A 13,468-nucleotide genomic window follows, 5' to 3' on the forward strand; every position below is an offset into this window, starting at 1 on the left:
AAAATTGAAAGATGCCATTGAGTGTCAAGATGCCACGCACACAAGGATGCAGTAGTTACCGTAATAACAAAGATATTGTTCTTAGGTAGTGCGGTATCTAGTTGGTGCCCAGCGGAGACCAATCATAAATTTTAGTTGCACTTGTATTATGTAAAACAACTGCTACAGTCTATAAAGTGCCTTGACCGAGCCCTAACCGGTTATATTAAGTTTGTTCAGTGAAATATGCCCGTAATTATACAGATGTATGAAGTCCCATGTTCGTAGATTCTGTTCCATTAGCCTTATCTAAACTACCAGCCGTAACTTGAAAATACATGATGATTATTTTTCTAACAAGTACACAGTCAAGAAGGCTGTACGCTGTTAAGTACAGTCGTTCATGATTGTCTTTGGATAGTGTGTTAATATTTTGCAGTAAAGTGCGCTATTTTTGTTGTGTTCGGTTGGTGGTTCGGATTGGAGGACAAATGTGCATGTGTTCTTCACGGTCGATACGCTCTTGACAGAGTGTGTATGATTGTCAAGAAGTTTCAATAGGTCAGATTTAATGCGCCTCCCAAATTCTCGCCATCTGTCTCTGTTAGAGATCATTCGAGTTCAATCATGAACAGGAATGGCCGGAGGAGATTTGATCGATCCATTGAATAAATGACCTTCTACGCGGTGTAATGCTTATCACTTTAGCATTGAAGATAAGGCGTTCTATGGATTGGTTGCTTAGTCTCGATACGTGTCCAAAAAAGTCATGGAAGTGGGATTGTACTATGGAAGATAAACACTTTTTGGTTTTTAGTTCCTGGAATATCGAAACGTTCGTACAAAATTTGGTCAACAATAAACGAAACATGCTTTTCCAGCACCAAATTTCTAGGGGGGCTCTCAATATGAGTAACATTAGCCTGGTCTTTGTGGCCACTGCAGTCCTTGTTATACATGTGCATGTATTACCTGATAGTTATACCGCGGAACATACTCTGTTGCAACCCAACATAAATTTCAAGAGCTATGCCAACATCGCAAAACATAGCGTCGAGCGCGACGATGCTAATTCCACATTTTATTGAATGTGGAAAAAAGTTCCTTGAAACCGCGCTGTAGAAGAACGCCACACATCCAGATGATGACTATGATATTTAAGGGCGTGTGGTGTTTTGGTAGAATTCCTTAAACCTCCCCTGATCGTAGGAATAGTAGCTCCTGAAATCAATACAGTGGGAGACACAATGTAGCGACATCTCAACACAACAGCAAGCGATCAAGCTGGTCACAGAACCTCAATATCTCGAACAGCTCTATATTACTATTTATTTTTATTATTTTATTTGATCACACAGCTTAAAACATAAAACAATACTAAATCTAAAATAAAAGCAACCATAATTGTTGTATGTGATCAAATACAGGTCTCTCACCAGGTTTTCAGTAAACAGCCTGAATACAGCCTGGTCAAGTTATCAATATATTTACTAACTACTTAAAATTAAATGATGAGAAACAAAAAAGAATACTAAATAAAATACAAATAAAAATAAACAGGGAAACAGTAAGACAACAAATCAAAAGCAGTATTACAAAAACACAACAGCTGCCTGTAGGACGCCGCGCTGCAAGCAACGACGTAAGGTCTAAGTTCTGGAATGATTTAATTTTTTTGTGTTGTTAAAAGATAAGTTTTTAATTTAATTTTAAATGATTTATTTAGAACGAAGTCAAATAGTTCGAACTGATACTAGAATGCACTAAAGAAAACTCAAATCATTTGTATAATTATGGATTTCCGCAAAGTAACGCCTACTTCAATAAATTTTCTAGAATGCACTAGACAAGAAATGAGTGAGAGACATTATCTCAGTCTTGCTTCTTTACGGAGCCCCAGATTCCGTGAAGCCAAATTGGCATTGCAAGTAATGATTTTATAGATATTGGCTGTCACTAGTTAAAAGAAGAATCAAATATCGTTGCAAGGTTGCTGCATCGCGTGAAGTTTTATTTTTTACTTTACTTTTTACGTAATAACAATAAAACAATAATTTCAGAGGTTTGTTGGGGTTGAAATAAGGGGTGGATATTTGTATGGAGGTTCGTCATTATCAAAGATGCCACCATGAAACTTGGTACTTAGTATTAGTATTAAAAAAAAATAAAATTTCCTGCACAATTGAATTGGAACAATTGTTACAATTCCACGCAGACGAAGTCGCGGGTAAAACGCAAAGTAAATAAAGCAAAGCCTACTTTATATCAGATTGAAGTTCCTCAAACTCAAATATTAAGAACGAATATTAAATTGGGAATAGAATTACAAGAATTCGAGAAACCCTATTTATTTCTTTTTGTTTTGGCAGTTTTGGATGTAAATATCGTGTTAGCGATATTATTATAATGTCATACAAGAGATTGCGAGTTTGTTTGTTACAAAATTTTGTACAATCATCATATACTTAATCTAAATCTTCCATATGAAGATCTATCCGATAGACACACCTTAGACAAGCTTCTACTCGTGTTTAAATGTAAGCAATGTCAAAGGATTGTTGAACGCTAAAAAATAGGATGACACAGATTTGTAATAGAACTTTTTTTTAAAAAAGTGTTCAACAAATGTTTAAGTTTTTTATAATAACATAGTATTCTTTTGCTTTGAGCCCGATTTGACCAATGACAATTCAAACTGAGTTAAATAAAACTCAGTTTATTAAAGACGAGGTCTAAAAATCGACCCCTATTAAATAAACAAAAGTTCTTATTTAAAACTTTCAAGATAGGCAGGTAAGTACTGTATTGTTTATGTTGTGTTCCGTGTACTAAGAATAATTAATATTTTTGTAGGGAATAGCATTGTTGTAGTAATGTTAAGTCTCAAGTTCGTACAAGATGAAAAATTCGGCAAGTCAGTGTGGACAAGTTCGTGCAAGATAATGAGTTTGTGCGTGCGTTTTCTTTTTCTATTGACCTGAGTCAGAATGAAAAATAACACTCTGTAGCAGCTGTTTTAAGTTAGCGGACCATTATGAATAAGGGGGTTGATCTTAAAAGTAGGTAATTTGGCCATGGGGGTCTGAAGTAACAGTTCATTTTAGAAAAGGCGTCAATTGTCTTAAATAGTTTGGGGAACCGTGCTTTAGACGTAAATATCGTGTCAACGTATTATTGTGATATACATGACATAGATAATATGAGTTTGATTTTTTCATTAATAAACTTAACCGATCGTTATTAAGTTTTGTAAACACGTTGTCAGGGGTACAAAAAATGGTATATTTTGTCCCGATATTTTGTTATATCCCCAAGTGAGCGCGATATAAATAAAACCTTCTCTGACGAAGGCGCGGGCAGTAGTGATTATTAGGTATAAAGTTTCCTGCAGTAAGTAGTTTTTATTATCGTTTTCCTTACAAAAATATGTAACATTATTATGTTATCATGCTGATGTTATCAGTCCACATCGCACAATTTGTCCTTGTTTACGAATTCCTTAAACAATAGTAGCATTTGAAGACCTTGCAGTAAATCTTTCCATAACAAAATTTAATAGCGTCAGTTAGGTTTACAAAAAAATTTATATGCGCGTCGTTCCCAATAATATTTATGTTACTTACACCTTCTCAGAATGTGCCCTCGGATTCATTTTCTTCTCTCTCAGAGTGCCATTTGTTTCTGATGCGATTGTTGTGCATTAATTGACATCAATTTTGAGAATATAAATGCCTTTTATCCTTTTAGGTATTACATAAAAATATGCGCGTTTAATAGTACGAAAATTGCAAACGTGGTTTCAAAAAATTTTTTTTGGCTATTTGGCTATTTATTGGCTACATGGGGCACACTTAAAGTTTTGCATTTCTAGCTAATCGGAACTATTTGAATTTCGAATGATATATTTTTTGAAACGTTGCAACTTTCTTAGTAATAAAAAATCATTTGTCAATTGTTGTTTATCACCAAAAGCCAAATTGGCTTCGAAGAAGCTGGGCGTCATTAATAGAGCACGGCAATACTTCATGCCGGCCCATATTCTAGCGCTCTACAAAGCGCAGGTCCGGCCACACATGGAGTATCGCTGTCATCCAGAGATGACAGCAATACTCCATGTGTGCATGCGTGCGCAGACCAGAGTCTGGCGCACCCCAGTATCAGCTCGATCCATTTGACCGCAACGCAGAGCAGCTCGACTTGTCGGGGACTCAGTGCTCTGTGAAACGCTGGATCACTTCGCGTTGCGTAGAGACGTCGCTTCATTGTGTGTCTTCTACCGCATTTATCACGGGGAGTGTTCCGAAGAGCTGTTTAACCTAATTCCTGCCGCCGAATTCCACCATCGCACAACACGCCACAAGTTAGGATATCATCTCCACCAACTGGATGTGTGGCGGTCCTCCAAAGTGCGGTTTTCAAGAAGCTTTCTTCCCCGTACTACAAAGCTGTGGAATGAGCTTCCTTGTGCGGTGTTTCTGGGACGACACGACATGGGTACCTTTAAAAAAAGCGCGTACACCTTCCTTAAAGGCCGGCAACGCTTTTGTGATTGAGGAATCACAAGAGCATTGCCGGCCGGCCTGAGCGTTGGTGTTGCAAGAGATTATGGGCGGCGGTGATCACTTAACATCAGGTGACCCGTACGTTCGTTTGTCTTCCTATTCCATAAAATAAAAACACACATCAAGTTCTACGTACGCAACGATAATGGAATTAAGTCGAAATGATTTTAGAGCGATGATGAGCTGTGCCGGTTGTCTTCAAAACTTGAATTTTCTCTATCTAAATAGCATAATCCACATAAAAAATATAATTAAAATCGAAAGCCATTTCAATTCAAAAAAACGTGTATTTACATAAATTAATCCGGACCCTACTTATGTGAATACAAATCTGATAGACGGTAGGTTGTAAGTAATATGTTACGTCTGTAATTTAGCGAGCAACGTTTTTTGAATCGTTATGAAGGTTTATTCAAATTATGGTTAATATAGTCGACTATTATCCAAAATCTTAATGATGAAGATTTAGCAAAACAAAGTATTTTGAGTGCTAAAAGCACGGTTTATATTAAAATTCGAAATGTTAGCCATTTTAACTGACCACGCCTAATGCATTTTATAAAAGCGCTTAAAGTTTTTGCAATAATCAAGATGTTTTTAAATTATATTCAAATTTGTTTTAGCCATAAATATTGCATTTACGTAGAATTTATATGAAGTGTTGTTTTTAAGGTTGAAATATTTTTTGGTAAGATAATACGTACCTACTGCCTTTTTAGTCATATAAGTATACTTCGAATACGTGTCGAATCGCATATTATATAATATATGAATACTCGTCAACGACTTTCCGAAAAAGTCCTGATTGGTCGATGGGTATATAGTATATCTCCTGTGGGTATCGTTAAGAAGTATATCAATGCATTTTGTAGTCATCCAACCTAAGCATATTAAATCAAATCAAATCAAAATCAGTTTATTCACGTAGGTCACGGAAATGACACCTATGAATATAAAAAAAATATTTTTCTTATTAATTCTACAGCTACTTCGTAAAGGATTGAGCCAATGAGAAGAAGTAGCAAGAAACTCATTGCCACTCTTTTATATCAAGATTTACATTTCCATCGATTTACAAATCATTTGAATTACAATATAATATGTAAAATGATGCAACAAACAAACTCAAACGTCAAATAGTCAATGTCTTATACGAGTAAGTCAAAAAAGTAAATGTAAATGAATACAAAAGTTATTGAGTACAGTAGCTGCATCATCCACATACACCATAAATAAATAAATATCACATAAAGTATATATATATAAAAATGAATTGCTGTTCGTTAGCCTCGCTAAAACTCGAGAGCGGCTGGACCGATTTGGCTAATTTTGGTCTTCAATTATTTGTGGAAGTCCAGAGAAGGTTTAAAAGGTGAATAAATAGGAAAATGCTGCTAAATTAAATAAAAACAACAAATTTGTTTTTCCTTTGATGTGTCCATACATAATTTCTATGGGAGAATTTATTGACGCACGGTTTGACAGTTCTGCTGTGAAACAATTTCATTACGACAGCAGGGTGCATATTTTACAAAGTAATGTTTGATGTTATGATATATTATTGACAAATTCATATAAAAACATTATTTTATTTATTACTAGCTGACCCAACAGACGTTGTTCTGTATAATATAATAAATATTTTTTTTTTTTATGAATTTGTTGATACCATAACATCAAGAATTATTTCGTAAAATCATTTGAAAATATTCTTTCAATTTGTTTTCTGATCGACGGGGGACACATCAAAGGAAAAATTTATATGTTTACATATATTTTTTTCGAGAATTTTCATATTTATTCACTGGACTTCCACAAATTATTTTAGACCAAAATAAGCCAAATCGGCCCAGCCGTTCTCGAATTTTAGCGAGACTAACGAACAGCAATTCATTTTTATATATATAGATATACAGAACAACGTCTGTCGGGTTAGCTAGTATATATATAATAACGTTTAAGAATCTGACACCGGTCTCCGGCAACAGGATCATCCAATGCAATATTCTATATAAGCATCCAACATACCTATGAAACATATAAATATCTTGACGTGAAAACATTTTACAAAATATCTAAGTATATAATAAGTATATAATGTAAAATATATTATTTCGACACCCTGCAAGTAATGTTACATATTTTCTTACCTTAACCTACCAAAACAAAAGTAGCAAGCAAGTAAAATTATCTTAATCAAACTGTTTTGTTTACCAGCGAGTCTATGAGTCTGTCATGACATGATTAATTCTCACCTAAGATAACACTATGTATCACAATATCTCAAGACAACAACATTGATATAAATAACTTATTTTATATACAATACTAGTTGATGCCCGCGACTTTGTCCGCGTAGAGAAAGGGTTTTTAAAAATAATAAGCAAGTTTGGAATTGAACATTATCTCATATCCTAATAAAGTTTTCTCTCTCGGTCTCAACATATTATATAAATCTTATTTCGACGAAGAATTTTACAAAAATAACAATAATCGTAACTAGAATTAGAGTTATTAATTAGATTGTATAAAAATACGCAATTATTTTTATACTTTTTAGTGCACATTTTATCTATTGTTTTGGAATAGTGTTTTTGAAGTCGGTTGTTTTTTTGTTAAATTTTTTTTAAAGTAGTAATTTGCTATTCGTGAGGATATTTATCTTTTTGTTACTATTACATTTATTTAAAATTATTGTACGCTGTTGGACTTATATGAATTAAATAAATAATAATATGGACACACTTTTACACAAAAAATACCTCACCGAAATAAGTATAGCCTGCTCTGTTAGTGCAAAACAACGATATATTCACTTACACATACATAAATTCTTAAAAATAATAGTTAAAACAAACTAAAAAGCACGCTTTAAAATATATTTTATTGTAAAAAAAGCGTGGGGTGTTTTTTAAGATATTATTAAAATAATAATTCTTCTACACCCCACACTTTTTTTGAATTTTATATAAAGCGTGCTTTTTAGTTTTTTTTAACTATAATTTATTTTTAATTTTTTAGTCAAATTAGTGTAATGTCATCGGTCCTCGATAAATCTACAAAGTTCGAACGAAATCTAGCCGTTTAAAGTGGGTCAAAATCGCACCCAAAGAAGTCGGTTACAAACGTACATACAAACATACAGGTGAAGCTAATATACAGCGTATAAAACATCCATATTTATCATATAAATGCATGGACCCACCGGGATTCATACCCGGGACTTCAGCTCAGGAAGCAGGCTCACTAAGCACTGGGCCATATGTAGTCATTTAATAGTGAGATGGAATTACATATATATTATATGTTTAGTTAAAATATTTATCTACAACATAATATGAATATAATATTTATTCCGCAAACAATTCAATTCAAATCGGGTAGACTATAATTATTTAAGCCAACTATTCTGATAAAGATGGGTTTTTCTAGTGTAATTGATGGCTTTATTAGGAAAGCTTGTGAAAAATATAATGACCTAAAATTAGGGTTGGCACCTTTCTTTACTAAATATTTTATTTATTAAGCTTTTGTCGTGTTCTGGTTTTAAGGGTATTAGAACAGTGTGATACAATGTGATGTTTTTGTTTTTTTGTTTGATTCCGTTACGGCTCAAATCTAATCATCACTATTGTAAAGATATATCGCATAACAATAGATCAAAAAACTAAATAAGAGAGCCTATTTAATGTTTGTTTCATTCCAATCGTTTCACAAACAAAAATGTAAAGTTAATTGAAATAATAAACGGGCGCACACTCGTACTCGATATATTCCACGTGTGTGACAACCCTAATGATGTCTGATAACAACGTCATAGTTCTCGGAAATAATATTGTTGCATCCAAGCTGAGTGGAGCGACATCCTGTCTTATTAACTTTGAAATTAGCGTGGAAATACACCGCGCAACGTCGCGAGCGTATCGTTTCGAGTCTATACTATATATCTAACTATAATATGATAAATCGCCCATAATAAATTGGTTGAATTTGGGTATACAATCAAACTAAAGTAAATTATACCCCTAGAATAAGTCGCCAGTTATTCTAGAGTAAGTCATTTTAACCACCGTAAGTTTGAAAAAGACTAACTTGAGGGAATAGAGAAATGCTAATCGGAATAAAAACTTAATTTTTAACCGACTTTGAAAAGGAGGAGGTTCTCAATTCGATTGGTATTTTTTTATGTATGTTTATGTTTTTCAATGATTTTATGTTATTCTGCTATTCGGGACGTACGCAAATCCAACAAATTAAAAATCATGAAATTCAGTCCAGCCGTTCTCAAGATGTAAGTGTTCGATCAACTATAGTTTGTAAGGATAGATAGGTACGGACACAGGATAGGTAAAAGGCATACTGTTCTGTGGGTAAGGATGTGTGTACTGCAATATATATCCCTATGTCTTCGTGTGTTGACCGGCAATATAAGGTGATACATGCCATATTTTTTATACAAATGATTTGATGATTCTTTAGTCGTCCTGAGGATGTAGAGTAGAGGCGAAACGCGTGTCGAATTGCTTAAAGACAAATATTGACGGAATTAACACTAAAGAAAACTCAAATAATTTGTTTAATTATGGATTTCCGCAAAGAAACGTCTACATCAATAATTCGTTTGTTGTGTACTACGCTATATAAGTAAGTATAGGTTTTTAACTGTCCCACGGGAACTCTTTAATTTTTCAGGATGAAAAATATCTTAGATATTGACCGGCAATATAAGGTATCAACATGCCAAAATTGATCAAATTATGTGCATAAGTTGCTGTGTACTACGCTATATAAGTAACTATAGGTTTTTACCTTTCGCACGGGAATTCTCTAATTTTCCGGGATGAAAAGTATCTAAGATGTTGACTGGGGATGTAAGGTGTCATCATGCAAAAATTTTAATTCGGTCCAATAGTTTCAGAGATTAGCCAGTACAAACAGATATACAGACAAACAGACAGAGAAACAAAAAATTAAAAAAAAAATCGGGTCTTGTTCTATTTTCCTTCTTACATCCCCCTGACTCGGTTTTGATCATTCTTCTTCTTTGTGCAAAATTTTTATCTCTACAGATTTATTATAAGTATAGATTACGCTGAGATTGATGATCCGATTCTCGTGATTCTTCTTTAGTTTGATGCGGAATGTGATAAATCAAATCAAATCAAAATCAGTTTATTCACGTAGGTCACGGAAATGACAATTATGAATGTCAAAAAAAAATTTTTTTCTTATTGAATCTACCGCTACTTCGTAAAGGGTTGAGCGAATGAGAAGAAGTAGCAAGAAACTCATTGCCACTCTTTTATATCAAGATTTACAGATCATTTCAATTACAATATAATATGTAAAATGTAAAATGATGCAACAAACACACTCAAATATTTAATTGTTATAAATACAGTGGAAGTAGTGAAGTGATATTAAAATACAAAGATATTTATAGTGTTGCCAGATGATAACAACTAGATGTAATTACATCAATGTATGTAGTTACCTTACGGTCGTTCCCAATATTCAGTCTCTCTTACTTGAGATTAAAATCGTAACTATCGTTGACTTTTCTGTCCCAATAAAGTTATCGACAGTAATTCACCTTAGCCGTACACCCTGTCTGTCAATGGGACGACGTATAGCTTACCAGCGATAGAAGTTTGTATGGAAATTGCAATTCACGCGCCCCAATATAAGGCGATAACAATGACTTATCGGGTATATTGGGACAGCTTCAGATTATTGACAGCTAATTACTGACAGTAGGAGGTAGTAATTTATCTCTATCTGTAGATAGTATATTGGGAACGGCCGTTAAACTTGCGAGTTGACGTGAAAATTGATGTTATAGAAATTTGGCAGTGTCGAATTGCCGAATTGGTAATTTTCATATATTATCGAGTTAATTTACGCTTTGTATTTGTATGCACAAGATATATTTGTTTACAAACTACAATGATTAGCATTGTAGTTGGTAAACAAAAATCAATGGCTCGCACAACTACAATAATGGTTTTCATACAAATTATAACATAATATAATAGTCCATAGCCTAGCTGTTGATCAGTATTACTCTTTTTTTTTTTGTATGAAAATAAGGGACGAGACGAGCAAGATGTCTCAAGGTGACGAGCGCAATTGTAGTGCCGCTTAGAATTTTTGGGTTTTTCAAGAATCCTGAGCGGCACTGTATTGTAATGGGCAAGGCGTGTCAATTGTCATCAGCTGAACGTCCTGCTCGTATTGTCCTTATTTTTATTCAAAAAATTCCTGTTATACAACTTTCAAAATTACCTCGTTAACGAGTACCTGATATAGCACAATTCTCACACAACGGAGCACTTCGAAAGATTTAAAAACACTAATGCTTGCATTGCCAGGGAACTGTGTTAAAAATATTCTATGACGTCACAGTCTAGAAACGGCAAGTGTAGGACATTTGGAAAGCGATTATTTTATTATAGGTCGCTTCATTTGTACGATGATTGATGTAAACTCTGGTTTACTCTCTCGCTCTCCAGTCGCTTATTGGACGCTAGTCATAATTAGTGTTTCCTGGACGATACGACATGGGTACCTTCAAAAAAGCGCGTATCTACACCTTCCTTAAAGGCCGGCAACGCTCCTGTGATTCCTGTGGTATTGCAAGAGAATGTGGGCGACGGTGATCACTTAACACCAGGTGACCCGCACGCCCGTGTGTCCTACTTTTCTATGAAAAACATACGCTGGTTCCGAACCAAGGTCACCTGATCAGATCATCTTTTCAAGTGAATGACAAGATCCAAAGGTGAAGAGAGCATGACATCTTGTTTTGATTGTCTGCTGGTTTCCATGCGATATATCCGAGGTACACTATCTTACATACTAAGGCAGATGTCCGATGTTTTTTAAAATGCACCAGGATATCTCTTTAACAACATTCTCACCATCTCAAGACTCTGGTTAGGTAAGCTGCCCAAGAGGTGTTTTATCCTCCACCAGCGTCTATAATTTTTTTGATAATAAGGGACGAGACGAGCAGGACGCTCAGCTGATGGTAGTTGATACGGCCTATCCATTACAATGCAGTGCCGCTCAGGATTATTGAAAAACACAAAAATTTTAAGAGTTGGTACTTGCGCTCGTCACCTTGAGACATTAGATGTTAAGTCTCATTGGCCCAGTAATTTCACTAACTGCGGCGCCCTTCAGACCGAAACACAATAATGCTAATACATTACTGCTTCACAGCAAAAAAAGGCGCCCTTGTGAAACCCATAATCTAGCCGGCATCCTGTGCTAAGAAGGGTCCCACTGGTAAATGCTCTCAGTCGCCTCTCACGACACCCTTGGGCCTGAGGGTTCTCTATTCTTTTTATGGCCCGGAGAATCACAGGACATTCAAAACAAGATGCTACATCGGATAAACTGCGATTATATTTTTTATATTTAAATAAACAGTAAGATACTAAAATAATAATGTTAAAGTAAAGGTATTGAAATCTCGTCTGCGTTAATTTAGAAAACCCATAAATTGATCATTTTACGTCTAGAATATAACAGCTGTGAAAACATAGAAAAACCTCTATTTTAAGCAATGCACGCACACTAACACAAAGTGACATACGATTCACGAGTGTAAGACGTAGTTTATCACGCACACTAAATTTATACTGGCCTGTTTTTATCAACAACAAGAGACTCTATCAAGACGTACTTATAAATTACCTTAAGAGTTCAAGTTAGTCTTCAAAATGGTCTCAATCCAGCGACTTTTTTTTAACGTAAATGTTTTGTTATATTGAAGACTTGAGAGACATTTCTCTACAGTCTGTTAGAAGATGATTAATGCGACTTTAATAGACTGCAGTCCTAATAGCACTTGTTCATGTCACGTCCGTGTTCGCGTGACACAAATATAAATTTTAGAATTCTTAAACGTGATCAGGGCCTTAGCTAATTTCACGTACTGACTAGGATTGTAAACGCTGCAACCAACCCATGATCAACACAAATATTGTAGTGTTGATCATGTGGCTAAGCTGCAAATGAGCATTTATTTTACTGGCTTTCTTTTGTTTATTCAAAATTTACATATTAATTTAAAAAATTGCTCGGTTTAAGTTTTAGAAAAGTACTAATTCTATTAAATTCTTTAAGAACAGAATGTTTTTATAGCTGAAACTTCGGAGATTTTTGACTCCAAAGTTTATTTTTGGGAAGCAACTTCCAAATTTTTTATTTGATATTTCAAATTATATATAAATATTCTATTCCGTTCTAAATTTTCTTTAAGTCCTTCTCTGTGTACTGTATTCTTTGGGTCGAAATATTTTCATTGCGATATGTTGTAATCGACTCTCTAAGAAACCAATTTTTGTGGATATTGACGTATGACCGCGCCTTAACGCCCGAAGATCAGCTTTGAAACCCCTTAAACGGAGTCCAAGGCATGTTTTACTCTCAACATTGTACTGACAACGAAACCTAGCTAACGCTGATGTAACTTGAAAGGTTTCTGAGTCGTGCGATGCGCGAAACAGGATTACGTTGGCGACGGGAATTACGAGATCTATTTCTGTACCGGCTGATATCGTGCTAGCCTATCATTGACATTGAAATTGTGGGATTAATCCAACTGTGGAACAATTTATAGATGTACTCGAAAGCATAATTTATAATCCGTCTCAGTGTATGGATGTAAAGCAGAACCAAGGAAACTGTCACTAGGTTAACGTTGACAGATTTTAGGGTTCCGCACTCAGAAACAAGTAACAGGGTACATAGCTACAAATAGAAATATATATATATATATAATCGATGACATAAGTATATGGTTGAACCTTACCCACTGAGCTCGATGTCCCGGGTTCTAATCCCAGTAGTTGCAAACATTTCATAGATGTTTATATGTATTTATGTGTGTCTAAGTATGTATATCGTATTTAATATAT

At 34.6% G+C, this 13,468-nt stretch overlaps 2 protein-coding genes across 3 annotated transcripts in view; one reads left to right on the forward strand and one right to left on the reverse strand.

Moving 5' to 3' along the window:
- Positions 1-10,899, reverse strand: part of LOC126979445 (probable serine/threonine-protein kinase kinX) — a 53,838-nt gene extending 42,939 nt beyond the window's left edge. The window contains exon 1 of one of the 2 annotated variants that reach the window (XM_050828755.1): positions 10,827-10,899. The gene's annotated coding sequence lies outside the window, so the exon portion shown is untranslated. The remainder of the gene's footprint in view (positions 1-10,826) is intronic. The other variant, XM_050828756.1, reaches the window with a different exon arrangement.
- LOC126979438 (serine/threonine-protein kinase S6KL) overlaps positions 1-13,468 on the forward strand; it is a 111,774-nt gene that overhangs the window by 73,647 nt on the left and 24,659 nt on the right. The window lies entirely within an intron of this gene.

Source organism: Leptidea sinapis, chromosome 3 (genome assembly GCF_905404315.1).
Source record: "Leptidea sinapis chromosome 3, ilLepSina1.1, whole genome shotgun sequence".
In the NCBI taxonomy this organism is placed as follows: Eukaryota; Metazoa; Arthropoda; class Insecta; order Lepidoptera; family Pieridae; genus Leptidea; species Leptidea sinapis.